At 35.7% G+C, this 15879-nt stretch overlaps 1 protein-coding gene across 1 annotated transcript in view; it reads right to left on the bottom strand.

Moving 5' to 3' along the window:
• Positions 1-10457, bottom strand: part of Phtm (cytochrome P450 enzyme phantom) — a 32079-nt gene extending 21622 nt beyond the window's left edge. The window contains exon 1 of the mRNA XM_083095848.1: positions 9679-10457. The gene's annotated coding sequence lies outside the window, so the exon portion shown is untranslated. The remainder of the gene's footprint in view (positions 1-9678) is intronic.
• Positions 10458-15879: the final 5422 nt, after the last annotated feature.

The following is a 15879-nucleotide window of genomic DNA, read 5'->3' as shown; positions in this document are numbered from 1 at the left end:
CAAGACTCTGAGGTAGATGCTCGAGGCTCCACCTAAGGATCCCGGCAATGGGTACAAGGATCGTATATATCTCTACCTACCTGTTCCCTCTAAACTCCTGCACCGGGTAGGTAGGTAGGTAGGTATCGACCTACGGAGCAACGAACGACCGGGGTCATTGGCTGGATCCAGTTATCAAGGTTGGGGTCCTTTTCCTTCGGTAGTGAGGAGATCGCCGTTTCTCCTCGACACGAATCGACGAACACACACACTTTCCAGGCTTTGCCATCACATTTACATTATCGCACAACCCTTCTCTTGAAATTGCGCTAGATTGCCAGCTTAGTTCTCCAGGATTGCGAGTTTAAATAATTATTGTCTTATACGATAATTATTAATTTAATAATTAATTTTTGTAATGTTATCCTTTGTAATGTTGTCCTTTTACCAGACATGCAACTTACGATCACATATCACATCTAAATAAATAAGTTTTGGAATTTTGTATAATAGCGTATTCATGATACACGTTCCGGCGACCTTCAAAAATGCATTTCTCGACACGTCGTTGAATGGCCGACTGCCCCACAGCTCAAGGGTCATATAAGTTCGAGACTGCATTATCGTTTTTCTTGGAAACCATGGAGAGCCGTTCCGGCGACATAAAACGGGCGCCCTTTGCTAAATATATCCAAACCGAGGTCGATGCATGTTCTACTCACATTTCGGACATAGGGGAAGAATGTCGACACCATCCGAGTTCATGAACCTGTTCTTTCCCTCGCCGAAACTCTCCAGGTCTCTTTGAAACAAGGATCCGTCGTGTCCTTGTAAGATAGAGGAGATGGTGGCAATACAACCAGATGGCAACAAACGCAGTTAACTGCACGTATCGAGATCGGTTATTTAAATATTGTAAAAAATTAAGCCATTACAATTTTAATACAGAATTTAATGCAATTATATTTATAATTAAATAATAAATAAATAAATAATGAATATTTAAATAATATTTATAAATAATTTTTAATAATAAATAATATTTAAATTAATATTTAAAACAATTTGTAACATAATGTATTATTAAGCGATATTCCAAAATCTAATCGGTAAATAGATTTATATATATGAGTGATATATTTTCCTTTTTTAGAAACTCAAGAGCATATACTATTATTATTTAATGTAACAATTGTTGTTATCTATGATAATCTCTATAACTTTACAATTTTGTAAATCTTTAAAACTGCATATCTTTTACCGTCAAAATCCAAATTGGAACAATACCATACAACGCACTTCTAATCAGACGAAAATGCGAAACGCTGATCTTCGTAGAGACGAGTGCAGAAGATAACAAAAGGAAGAAAACGTGGAAAAGAAGAAGGAGAATCGAGCGTAACCGGTCCAAGGGGAGCTGCGTTCTGATAACCCAGTTTTATGTGCTATCGGTCAGATCTACCTCCCCCGCCTTTGTCGAAGCGGAACGATCCTAGGTCTACCACCTCCGTAACACGACCGGCTCGATCATTCAGTCGCGGATAGTCAGTGACTAGCTTGTGCGATTAGCAGACTAGCTCGGACTAGAATCGCGGGCTGCGTCCTTATCGTTCATCTCGCACAGCCATTCAGGAAAATATCCGCGACTCATCCTACATTAGCAGATTACATGGATTTATATATTTTTATCTCGTAGCGTCTTTCTTGCATGTAGTTTGCACTCTAATCTTTGTATGCCGAAACGATTTATGCATCTTTTCATGTTTTTTGAGAAATTTTTGTAGAAAATGTAAGATCAAAATATGAGATCTATTTTCGTTTACTGATCATTTTATTATAAATATATTATCGTGTATTATTTGCTTCTTTTTTTATTCAGAAATTATAGAAGCTGCATTGCATTTATCAAATCTTAATTGATAATGACAACACCTTACGTACAAAAAAATTCATAAAATATATTTATATTTAGAATACGATATTTAATTTTGATTTTAAAAGAGATTTCGAGGTCTTTAATTCTAATTAAATTTATTCCATTTTCTTATACATGCTGTATATTTCTCAAATAACTTTTGATGACAATTATTACTTATTAACATTGAAAGAACTATTATGTAGTCATCCGTTCTCAAAACGATGCAAAATTGCATGTAACAATGTGAAAATTATAAAAATGCATAAACATAATTTCCATTCGAAATTACTGACATCTACAGTATTGATAATTTTATTGTCAAATTGCAATTTTTTCACAAAATATAAATCTGATGTATTTTTCTATCATTTTACACTATAACGAGACCGGCGGCTATAGGTATAATATATCGCTCAACGTAATTGGCATCGATGTACTCGTGACGAAACGCGCGATGCACGGGGAAGTATAAAGTAAATTAGCGAGCCGTCGTCCATGTAGATGACTGTAACGCGAGTGCGTGATTTGAAAGTGCGATAGGTAGGTTCACCCTTTCCTCCCCTCCTCCCTCCCCCGTTCGTCCCGCTCCCCCGCGTGACAGTCAGGAAATTGGGTCGTCGAAAACCATCGATCTTCGCGATGTGTGCACACGTAGCCACGGTGACCAGCTGATCGACGCTCCCCCCCTCCCCTCCCGCCACCCCTCCTCCTCCTCCTCTTCCCCCCCTCGGGTTCAACGACCTCTCTGTTCGCCAGCTAGATATTTGTGCCTACTTAAAGTGTTTGCACGACAGTGGACACCTCGCTGCAAAATAAACGCCGCCGCGTCTCCGCCGCCGCTGCACTTATGCAAGTGCGTCTTTGCACATCACTCCAACGCGACGTTACGTTTTAACGTCGCTCGCTCATCGACGACTCCTTGTGGACAAACTTCGCCTTAATTTGAGTGCGCAAATATTTTGCCGCGACGGCGTTTTTACGTCGGCTCCGTTCTCTCGCTCGAACGCGAGATTTCGGTGCGCAAATTATTATTTAAAAAAAGAAAAATCCCATGTTGCCTATCGACCTAATATTCCATTGTTTTCATGGGCTTTCTTAAAATATTATAACGCATCAATAATTACTTAGAAAAACAATTAGAATTAGGATTATAAAAAAATAATTAGAATTAAAATTATATCTTAGAATCTCATACAGCTTTTAAATTTAAATTTTTAAGAGTCTAGGACACACGGTACAAACATGATAATTAAATAATAATAGGCAGACTAGGAATTGCGTATTAATCTAATAAGAACGAAAGCAATAACAGAAATCGTCACAATGTCTTTTAGGAATTTTGCAATCCATCAAATTTCTCACGCGGATTAAAATGAATGTGAAATGGTCCAGATGGATTTCTTTGGGCGTGCGTCGAAGGGACCGCGATAATTACGAGAGTCCGGGGATATCGCACGAGTTACACGCACCAGCTTTTTATCTTTTTCTCTCGAAAGTCATTCGCATGGGAATTCGCAGATTCGGCACTCGCGCGAACGGTCGTGCGGCCGACGACCGCGACTTTCTCCTCTTATGCTAATTTCGTTAATATGCTATTTTCACGACTCCGGCCCACGCCATTGTACCGTCCGGTATTTTGCGTACACGCTTAAGAGCAAGAGAGAGAGAGAGAGAGAGAAAGACAGAAAGCGAGAGAGAGAAAGAAGGAAAAAGGAGAACATTCCCCAAAGCTACGATAATTAGAGACAACCAGCTGGCAACTTATTACGTAAAATTATATCGACCGTCAAGACGGGGGCAAATTTAAAAGCCTGAGAACTTATTTCCGGCTTATATTTTAATTATGCGTAAAAGATGAAATTGGCTAAAAATTATTATGTATTGTTATTTGTATATTATCTATATTATCCGTCGTAAGTCACGATTTAAAATTAGCAATATTTATATTTACTACTTTAGATGATATACATATCTTGATTCAGCTTCCGTATAATTATACAAGAATATAAATTACGATTTATCGATGCAGAAGAATGTGATATCGAATAGCGATAAGTTGCTAATTAATAAGCTGTTTATAAATTGCTTTTAATCATCAATAAATATACTTTTGTAAATAAAAAGAAATTATTTTGCTCATCAAATACTCAATCTGATGTTTCTTAACGGGGTTTTGGATATCTTTTATTTTATCCTTCACTTTATATTTTTCGTCGCCTATTTATATCTAGTGCTCGCGAATCGACAAACAGATGCAAAGTGTTTTAAAAATATCTATCGCATTTTCGAACAATTATATTTAAATATTATATTTTAAAAATACGTATTATAATTGCGAGATGTATTGTCGATTCGTGTGATAAATACGCAACAAAATAATGTTAAAAGTTTGAAATACGCACGACACATTTACATTCATCGTATCTTTGGGTCTCTTAAACGAAATATCATAACGTATAAAGATTCTGACTGCAGAATCGCGTCTTGTCAGCGATATTAAAACCGTCTATCTGTCTAGAGTTCTTGCCTATCGGACTCAGATAGAATGAATATGATATCCCTTCTTATAGCGTGGAATGTGCAGAGTGGATTATTTCTGTCATATAAAGCTTTCCCCTCGTAAAACAATCGTTCTCGAGTTGCGTGTTGCCCTCGGATCATTGACATCAAAACAGGATGTAAGTGTGCAAACATTTAAACTATATAATTCCAAATATATATACATATTATAAATACATGTTTCTGATTGAAAAGCGCACGTTGGCACCAAATGCAACGCTAAATTCTATACTGTATTAAAATATATATTCTCTCTTGTTATATTTGTGTCTACTAAGTGCAAAATGATAGATCTTTATTCGCTGGCAATTATCCAAAATTAATTTAATTGTAAGCTTATACGGAGCCAATTGGCTAACAACTGTACGGTTCTTCTTACAATGGGATAGATGGTGGCGAGACGGCGCCGATCGCAAAAAGAAACGCTCGTCCTTCTGGCCCGTGCGAGAAGAAAAAAATGGATCGTACTCTCGATCGGTTTCTCCGAGTGGTTCGGCCAGTGCCGTAGCAAGTGACATCCGCGATGCCGCGAGAGCGGAGTTCGTTGCCCTATGAAAGAAGACAGGCGCACCGGCCCCGTGGTCGCGCGTTTCTGGGTTTACTGTTTCTGCCCGCGCTTCTCGCGAGTGCCGGCATCGCACCTCGTGTATATGCGTTTCGTAAGTTGCACGCGAGGACCCGTCTGGTACCATATCGTATCGAAAGCACGAAACCTCGTAAAGGTGCGACGTATACATATACACATACGTACATGAGCGCGGAGAGAAAACCGGTAAAAATTAGTTTCGGCGAGACGGCCTGACAAGGGGTTACAAAACACCTGTTGGATAATTGATTAAAGGTAAAAATAAAATGTGTAATGTTTAAGTAAGCTATTTTTGTGCTCAGAGGATTCAGGATTTATATTTGTTTGCATCACACATGTGTTGAAGAATATTTTTTTTAATAAATATATATATATATATATATATACATGTGTTTGAAACTCTCTATGTATATATCAATAAAGGTTTGTTAATTTTTTATATTAGTGGTAGTAATAATATAAATATTAATTAATAATATTGATTAATAATTAAAATATTGGTATAATATTGATTAATAATATAAATATTGATAAACAATGATTAAAATATAGATCAATAATTGGTTAATAATTATTTAAAAAACATATATGTATGTAAAATAAAAAAACGGAATTTGCAAATCTATTATCTCTCAAACAAAGAGCTGAATTTTGATAGAAAATATCTGCAAGACCAATAATGGGATACATTGTTAGCTTTTCTAGCAGCTATTTTGCACATTATTCGCGCCTGTTAGTACGCAAAATGCATACTAACTAAGTTATGAATAGTGTCACGCGTGAAGCCGATTGCATCTGTGACAAGTCAATATGTCGCGGACTGAAAATGCGTGTCGTTGCACGCGTGTGCAAAGTGAGCTGTAATACGCGAACATCGTAAGTAAGATCGCAAATAAGAGTTGTCGCGTGATAGCGCTTAGAAATGGGTGAAAAAAACGTGCGTTACACGCACAAATACGCACTGGTGCCAACGATTGTCCTCGCGAGCGATTATGATCAAGACGGATTATGCCGACGATTTTCTTGCGATAAATGAATAAAAACAGTCTTTTTCCATGTCAACGTCTCTCCTCGAGGCCGACGCCAACAATTTCGTTTCATCTGTCATTAAAGGGACGATGTTATAATTACGACATTATAGATTCAGACTAGGCCGCATTACAAGCTCCGTCGCCGTGAGAACTGAAATGAGCCTGCGACTCAACGTCGTAATACGATGCATAATTAAAGTTTAACGAGGCGGTTTGAAGCGAGTTTGAAACCACGACGTGTACGAGACTGTGACTCACTCTTTATCAATATCTTTGCAGCACTATTGAGGGCGAGATTGAATCGGTGTTATTATTTAATCGGAATGTTAGGAAATTGCGTAAGGTCCTGAAACTTTGTCCCGAAAACATCTAACAATATTGTTTCAGCTATATTAAATTATATTAAATAATATTTAATTGATTTATCAATTCGTTGAATATATCCTGGAGATAAATAAAAATAATTTCCATATTTTAGATTATAAATTTTTTTTCGTATACGAATAATAAATGTCAATTTTAATTCTCGAAACCGCCAAAATGACATATCTTCAATCAAAAGAAAAAAAATGTAATATTGAAATATCTCAAAAGCACTCCTAAATTTTGATAATTAATTACAATGCTCTTAATAATACAGAATCAATCGAAACTCGGATTACAGTGGAGCCTAGATACAAGAGCAGAGAGTTTGTTTAACATTACACAAAGGGATTATGGAAGAAGTTGCAGTGCATAGGATTAAAACTTCGCGAAAAAAATAGAAAAGTTGTCGAGCTCGTTTTTCTCTTTCCTTTTTCCTTCGCGGACGATTACTATTTCCTCTTTCCTTCTTCTACGCGTGACCGTCTCTTTCACCCGGTCGGTTTTAGAGAGAGAGTAGACCAGGGCCTATCCCACCAAACCACCGATTTGTCCATCTTGCTATTCAAGGGGGTCCTAGTCTACGAATCTTAGCTCCGTACTCTTTATTGCGCTCACGCTCTCTTATCTCACGATTGAGAGAGTCGGCCGAGTAGAGAGACGCGATCGGTCGATCGTATGTACGTACGACCGCGTTTGTACCCCGTTTGAAACACACGGCAGGTCGGTCGACGACCTGGCCCCGCGGTAGGCAAAGCAGCGCGGCGGAATTATAAAATTGTGTTACGACACCCAAAACGCACGCACGACTCTCCCGCTCGGCCTCCGTCGTGACACGATGCGATTCCAAGCATCGTAACTGCAACCGTTTGCGCGCACCCCGTTTGCATGTTGGTTCCTTGGGGCTCTGTCAAGGTACCAAAGCCTAATTTTGAGTTTTCCATAACTTGAGAATTTTTTGAACATTTTATCATTCTTAGAATTCTATTTGGTTTTACGTTATTTTTTCTTCTTTTCGTTAAATGTGTGAGGATTTAATTGTATTGATTAATTTGAAAACAATAATTCGCAATCTCTGCAACAAATCGAGATAAGTTATAAATACATTCACAGAATTGCACAATCTGTAGTATGAATGTGAAATAAATTTTCATTAAAGAAAATTTCATTCTACATTGCAATTACGAGGATAAAAAAAGCATTTTAGAGTGATACAGTTTATTGATTTATAGAGATAAAATCGTTCGCAAAGAAATATAATCCATAATTAATAAAGCCACAATTACATAAAATTATATAAAAGGTGGAAACCATGGAATGCATCGTGTAAAAAGGATGCAATCCAATAATTTCAGAAATATTTTTATGCATTGCACTGTGAATGTCGACCACAGAAAAAAAGTTCCTCTTTTGTGGCATCTGGAATCTTGAATCTCGAATCGAGAGGTGCGACGAATGCGAGAAATCGACCGTGAAAGAACATCATCGAAAGCAGCGATACTCAAAGTTGCAAATTAAGCGCTATTTTTAGCGAAAAAGTAAATGATAAAATTCGAAATAATGATAAAATAAGAAAAAATAAATTTTATTTAAAGATGGTAAAAGAGGAACTTTTTTTCTGTGGTCGGCATTCACACAGTGCAATGTATAAAAATATTCCTGAAATTATTGGATTGCATCTTTTTCACACGATGCATTCCACCTTTTATATACTTTTATGTAATTATAGCTTTCAGAATGCAGAAAGAAAAGATCGTATAGAAAATTTAAATTACACTCGAGCATAAATATATATAATCTCAACATGTTTTTAAATTTATTTAGTAACATTATATATTATACTGCAATATTTTACTTATTGTGCTTACTGTAGAAATAAATCCTGATATTAATTTTTAAAATTTGAAATGTCAACTCTCTCTCTCTCTCTTTCTTTCTTTCTAATTTATAATCAATAATTGTGCACTTTAGTTTAATGTTCGAAAATGTCCAGAAGATAGGGGTTTGCACGACTTTGTAAAATCAAGATTCGGATCTTACAATCAGTAGAAAGGATGAGCGAGACGTTTGGTCGATTGCTCCGGGTCATCAGGGGTCGACGTACTCGAAAGTCGAAGCTTTCCCGGCTCATCGGCATGCGAGTCTCGCGATATTGTCTATTAACGAAATTTCTAATGCGAATTTATGATAATGAACGACCGGTCAAGAAGATTATCCATTGCCCCGTGGCCATTCGATCTATCGCGGGGCAGAGGTTCTCAATGTCTAAAACATTTATTTTTTTCGCATTTTATTGTAATCGTACATCTTCCTTTATATCTTCGCAAAAACCTTTATATGATTATATCGATATTATAAAATAACAAATAATATGTGACAATAATCAAAAATATTGGATATTACTTGTTAAGAAATATATTTTGGACATTTTTTCAATGTTCTGAATTCTTTATATGTTTAAATGTATAAAATGTATTTATATTCGTTGAAGATAACCGTTTAAAAAATATATAAATATATAATAAAAAAATATATAAATAATTTGTTCCTCAATTCGTTCTATGATAATTTGTTTCTAATAAATTTTTTATTTTTTTAATATCTGATTCTAACAAAACGATATTTTCGGGAACAAACACGGAATTTTTGCGAAGATATGATCATCTTCTGATATAATCCGTTAAAGAATGATTCTATCAAAAATTAAAAAAAAACAATTTTCAAAAAGTCGCATATCGAAATAAGCTTTACAATTACTGAAGGAAGAAGAGATTCTTTTTATTCAAAAAATTTCTTCATTTAAGTGTTTTACGCTCATGAAATTACTTCTCAAACAACGGATCCAGAGAAAAATATTGTGCCAAAATAAGTCCATCGAAAACTGCCCTTTTTTCATGATGTCTTATAGACAAAGAATCTGTCAAGTCTATAATGACAATTTCTAGTTTTCTAATTAATACGCTAACTCGGAACTTACAATCGCAATTTATTGTATGCTTGAGTTTTTTAAAAAAATCTAATGAAATATCTTAATTTTTAAAGATCAATATTAGTTAATTAAATTAATTTATTATTCCATTCTATTATTTTTCAAATAAACTCACACAAATTTCGCGATTTTTAATATATCTTTCTTTATTTAAAATCTCCCTTAAAAATTTTAATATACTATAAAAATTCTCTAGTTTTGTATATTTATTATGTTAAAAAATTGAGACATGTCTCAATTAGAAGATACATACTTAATAATTTTCGGAGCTTATGTTACATTTTCTGACATGGAGCAATCATTAGAATTAACCGATCACAATCGGAAAAGTTTGCCGCGGGCGAGGCCATCCCGCGTCTTGCAAAAAGAAGAATCCACAGAAAGAAGAAATCGTCTCGCTGGAGGACAGACGCGATACGACGGGACGAGTCGAGGAACTTGGCAGTCGTGGAGGATGGGCAGCTTGTGTCGTTGGAAATGTCGCGGAAGGTGGTGGTTGCCGAAGGTGGCGGTTTGATAAATAGCGGGAAGGGGGGAGGAATGCGGGGCAGGACGGAGGACACTTTCACTCTCACAGGTGTATGACCGACTGGAGAACGCGAAGCTCGTTGCTCGAGCAAACGAGAGAGGACAAAGCGGTAAAGAGGGTGGGTAAGAGAGAAAGAGAGAGAGAGAGAAAGAGAGGAGGGAGGAGGGAGAAAGATAGGGCCAGAAGGAAAAGGACCAGAAAGATGAAGAGAAAAAGAGCGAAGAGCAAAGGGGGAAGGAAAGAAGGAAGATTCAACACCGCAATGATCTCAGACTCCCCGTTCCATAAAGTGGAGGGCCCGCTAGATAACGGCCCATCGGTCACGTGCTCGCACGTACTAACGTTCACCTCCTTTATCGCGATAATACGAAATGTGTCGTATTTGGAAGTTGAATCGCCCCCTTGTTGCGCATTGCAATTGTTGACTATTGTTGAAAATTGTTGACTACATCTCTAATTGACACATATCGCAATATGACTTAAGAAATATACAAAAGAAATAGAATATAGAGAACTTTATCCCATATTAAATTTTTAATTAAAATATAATAATAAAAAGCAGTTTTTGATAAGAGTATATATCCTAGATTGACAAAATAACTACTAAAATAATTACTAAAAGATTTACTAAAAGATAACATTAAATACTTAAAAATACACTTATACAACAAACACACATACACTATCATTAGTTTGATGAAAGTTGTATATATTAAATTTTCTACTATTTAATTGTTAGCGAAAACAGAAACGAAATTATGTACCGTAGTTTCACGCTGACATGTGATTTGATCAAGATGATCATAAAGACTGACCTCTCTCAAATAGTTGTCTCTTGATCCTATTCGTTTCACCCTTTTTCGTATATTTCATTCTTTTCAAGAAAGTAGATATAAACCTCTATTTATATGTCTTTTAATTAAGACTGAATGTAAAATATAGATATAAATTGTAATATTTATAATAAAATAGTGTAATATTTACGATAAAATCAATTTATACGAATAAATTCTATCGATTTGTTTCGCGTTCTTTTACGATAGCGAAGTAGGTGAAAAACGATGAATACAGTGGTCCATCGCGATAGCGGATATGATCGCATTAAAAGCCGCGGGCAGCATTGGCGACGATGAGAGGAGGGATAGAAAGAACTCTGCAGGGGGGCAAGAGAAAAAAAGAGAGAAAGAGAAAGAGGGAGGTAAAGAGTGAACGAGGGCGAAACGGAGAGAGAAAGAGAGAGAGAAAAGGATGGTGATGAGGGTCGATGAACCGAGGACGTCCGCGTTGTTCGCCGAGTTTACTCACTACCAAAATACATTGTTGGTCCCGATGGTCCGGAGTGGTCCCAGTGGGTTAGTGGTTCACGGGGGACCGAGCCTGCCCGGAGAGAGATACGCAGTGCGGAAACATCCTTTACGATTTCGGCTTTCATCGGCGCCTGCGATCTTCGAGAATATCGGCGCACGAGACGGTGCCACTTGCCAACATCGGCAACAATAATTACAGGAAACGCAAAGTTAGACGCTGGCATCATTCGCGCTCGCGAAACACCGTAGAAAGTAGATGATTAAATTATAAATGTCGGCACACATATCAAAATTCGTTCGCAGATTAATAAGCAATTATATATGATATGCACGCATAATGTATATACATATTGTTAGACAATCTATGATGGTTAGAGTCATATTAAGTGATATGCACAATATATTGATTACTGATTAATATATAATAATTAAATTCTTGCGAGAATAAATTATATCTATTTCTTATTACAAGAAAGCTACACTTCAAAATTGCTCCAACACCTTTTAAAATTTTATTTCAATTTTTTTTATTTTTATTTCATGTTAACAAGAAACAAAGAATACTTTTATTACTTAAAAAAAATCCTCAATATGTATTTTAATTGTTTTGGAAATTTCATCTAAGATTTGGTTTTTTTTGCGAGCAAAATTAAATCCGTTTTGAAGCTTACTCTTCTCATTTTGTTATATCTTTCTATTTTATAGATATATCTGTGCATTTCATATCGTTCGATGGATCATTTATTCGTTTAAAAAAAAATTCGACTTGCCTGATTTTGGAGAACTTTAATTCTGCAAATTTGCTTCGCCAAGTAGCGTCGTTTGGTAGAAGCGTGTCGAGTATGTCGACAAGGCGCGAGTGATCGACAAGGCACCTCATTCAGAGCCATCGGTCGATTTTATTTGGCGATCAGGCCCGAAGGGAAGAAAGGAAATCGCGTTGCAGAAATGACGCGAGGCTCGTAAAGCAGGATAAAGAGGTTAACTGTTGTGCTGCTAAAAATATCTCCATCCCGCCTTCGCATCTCGTCTTCCATCCACTGCATATATCAGATCCATTTCTCTCGTATCCAACATTCTGCAAGCTCGCAAGACTCTGGATGTAATAGAGCGAAAATAGAGATGATTAGAATAATTGGAGAAGACGTTGAAGGATTGTAGGTGTAGAATTCTAAGCACCTAGTTCTGCACCCTATAACAATTTTAATTTTTTGTTAATTAAAATTAAATTTTTTATCGATAAATGTTATGTTTATTTATATATACTTTATCATATTTTTATTTGTAATTTTATAATAATATTAAAAAGAAAATTAATTCTTTTAATTTTCCAGCCAGACATAATTAAAATACAGAATGTGTTTTAATTATCATGTATATCATCAATATTATATCCTTTATCTCTATTTATTATTTATGACATTTACTTAGAGTATCTTTTAAACACGCTCTTGAAAAAGTTGTTTTTATACATCTGACAAAAATGAAACATATATTTATGTGGTAAAACCGGCATAATTTGAGCAGGTTGGGACTTTCGTAAAAAAGAAAAGAGAAGAAAAGAAAAAAGAAAAAAGAAACTAAATGAATGTTGTGCAAGTGAAACTTCACGGGGAGACTTCCCCTGACGAAGACCGGTTACGTACATGATATTGAGCGACTTCAATGAGTGACAACACTCTGCAGAAAAAGTCAAATATGGTCTTCAAAATATTACCACGAAATAACCCGCATGTTTGGCTTATTGCGCAATGTTAATGACTACGATCTCCTATCTCGCAAAAGGTATATTTGTGATGAAGTAAAATATATCGTCATGAAGTATTAATAGCCATATAAATTATAAAGATTCATTCATCTTCCATTCTTCATTTTTCTTAAAGCAATAATTCTGCTTTAACAATCTATAAATTAATATTTTAATATCGGAAATTGTATATATTTATCTATTTATAATTTATCAATTAATATAAAATATAGTTCAATATAAATATTATTGTATATGTAATCATCAATACATACATAGGTACACATACCATTTGTTACATTGCGTTAATATACAGGAATATATGTATAAAATATATATTGAAGGCTAATTTGAAATTAGCCCTTAAATGCGCTAATAAAATTAATATTGTTGGGAAAATACAATTTCCACCACTTTAACTTCTCGTATAGGCCAGGATCGATCTTCAGGCTTTGCGTGCGTCAAAATTTGATAGCATTATATTGCACTCATCTCTCCTTCTCCCCCAGAAACTGTTTCGTGTTGCATTGCATTTGCGTTTCGAATATTAAAAACAACGGGGTAAAAGCACGCTATAAGTGCCCCCACGACGGAAAAGAGATCTCGGTTCATTGACCCACACATGTGGCTACACGTGGAGTAGCATGTGCATTCGCAAAAGATTTCGCGTTAGGAGAATGATCGTTAGCGACTATCGCCTCGACTCTGTTCGCGCGCCGGGAGCAAGGAACTGCTAATGCGACCACGGCAATCATTAGAAATCTCTCACGTTTCTTGCGCCACGGCCGGCATTCGCCTGGCCTAATCGCTCGTTAGACAAGTCACGTGCCACAGCACCACGCTGAATTCGCGCCCTGTACACAATGACTCCGACGAGCCGGCCGAGAGTCCAATAAGGACGATGACGTTCCTCTCGAGGCGATACGTTCGCTCGCACTTGCGCGAATGTCTCGATCTTTGCTCTTTCGGCTCTCGTAGAATTAGAATTCCTTCGCTCGCCATTCCCTGATAAAATTCTTTATCTTTCTCTACATAATCACCAAAAATTAGTGCATATAAAATTTAATATTAAATTATATAATATAATATTATTTTGTTATTATAATGTGTTTTTTAATAAACTAATACTGAAAAAAGAAAGAAGTGTTGTTGCTTCTCTGCGCTCCAACTACCGCGCCTTGGCTCTTATGCCATTTTCTTTTTAATTTTTTGATTACTTGAGCCAAATCTCTAATTATTAAATTTAATATTAAAATTTAATTAATTTATTAAGAAACTAGATGTGTGATTTATTAACATATCTAGACGTGTTGAAATCTGAAACAAGCGTAAAACGAGTTTCTTCTTCCAATGAGAATTTTTAATGAGAGAAAAAAACTGCTGAGAAGGCAAAATTTAAATATCTTCTTTTTTTATTTTTGATAAAAAGATGGGCGGTTTTTAGTAGAGTCCATTTTGATTCTAACGGATTATTTACCAGTTGATTTTTGTATTCATAATGTATAGTAATTAATATATTATGTACAAGTATTATGTAATCGTGCATATTAATTTTATCCCATGTGCTTCACAGATATTTCATGACACGCGATTTACTGATTCTTTTCGTTTCATATTTTTGCAAGAATATTACAGGTAAATCACGCAATCAACTATATAAAGAAAATAAGGTACTTATTTTAAGTATTACAGAGAAATTCAACCACTCTGAGTGCAGATACATCAGATATTATTAATGTATGCATGTAGGAAATTAATATAGACATCTATTTATTATCTCTCAGCAGTATAACAGACAAAATAGAAAGTATAATATATAGCAAATCGTAAGCAGTTCTGCATAAAGCTATAAAATTTAAAAGAATCATCTGCATTTTAACAACCGTTAGGCTATCGATCGGCCACTGTATAAATTTTATCACTGTCAAGAATTAATGACTCGTCAAAGATCGTAATCTGGTCTTTATGGAAGGTATCTTGCAAAAGAAATTTCTTAATAAAATAAAAGATTTTTAAAAGAAAAGGAAGGAGAGAGAAAGAGAGAAAATAAGCCAGATAATAAAAAGACAGTGGGCAGACATCCGACAGGATCGCGACGAGATGATCCAATTTGTGAAAAGAAGTGGAGAAGAAACCGAGACGAAAAGCCATAAACCATCGTTAGACGCTCATAAAACGCGAGTTCCCCGTAACGAACGTGTAAGAATCATTCTTGTTCGCTTGCGGTTCCAAGAAGTCCGGTTAGAATTTAGGCTACGAGGAGCTCCTACCCGAATCTGGAACGCCTCGGTCGTTGGCCTTGCCTTCGATTCCCTGCCTTCGAGATTTTCGGGCGCGACTCTGTCGTATACCGGCGTGATTGTACATCCATATGTTAAAACGGAGCTTTTATCTAACGAACGTCTAGACCGATTCGAGCCAAACGTACTGCTGCTTGCGAATCACGCGACGTCGCCGACAATTTTGCCCCAAACCCGTAGAACGTACGAAAGGGAGAAGACGAAATCTAGACGGCGTCCGCTTAAGAGATGGAGTAGGAAATTTTAGTAATTTCGATAATTTGAAGTTTTAGCGATATTGTAGTCTTATTTTCGCTCGATTATTATATAAAGATAAATAAAATCGATATAAAATGACAATCCGTCAATGTGACATTAATTGCACATTAAGTACAAATATATACAGATACAATTTATATTAAATAATAATAGGATAATATATACATACGAAGATTTTTAAGTGACAAGAATAATAAAAGATAAAAATATAATATTCTATATTTCTATTTTTTCTATTCAATAGATCTCTGTCTGTCACTCTAGATCTTATTTATTTAATTGCACATTAAATACAAATATATACAGATACAAT

The sequence above is a fragment of the Camponotus vicinus genome, unplaced genomic scaffold (assembly GCF_025532165.1).
Source record: "Camponotus vicinus isolate PSW18456_S1 unplaced genomic scaffold, iyCamVici1.0 SCAF_4, whole genome shotgun sequence".
Lineage (NCBI taxonomy): Eukaryota > Metazoa > Arthropoda > Insecta > Hymenoptera > Formicidae > Camponotus > Camponotus vicinus.
The sequence above is the reverse complement of the archived record's forward strand: the minus strand, read 5'-3'. Positions and strand labels throughout refer to the sequence as shown.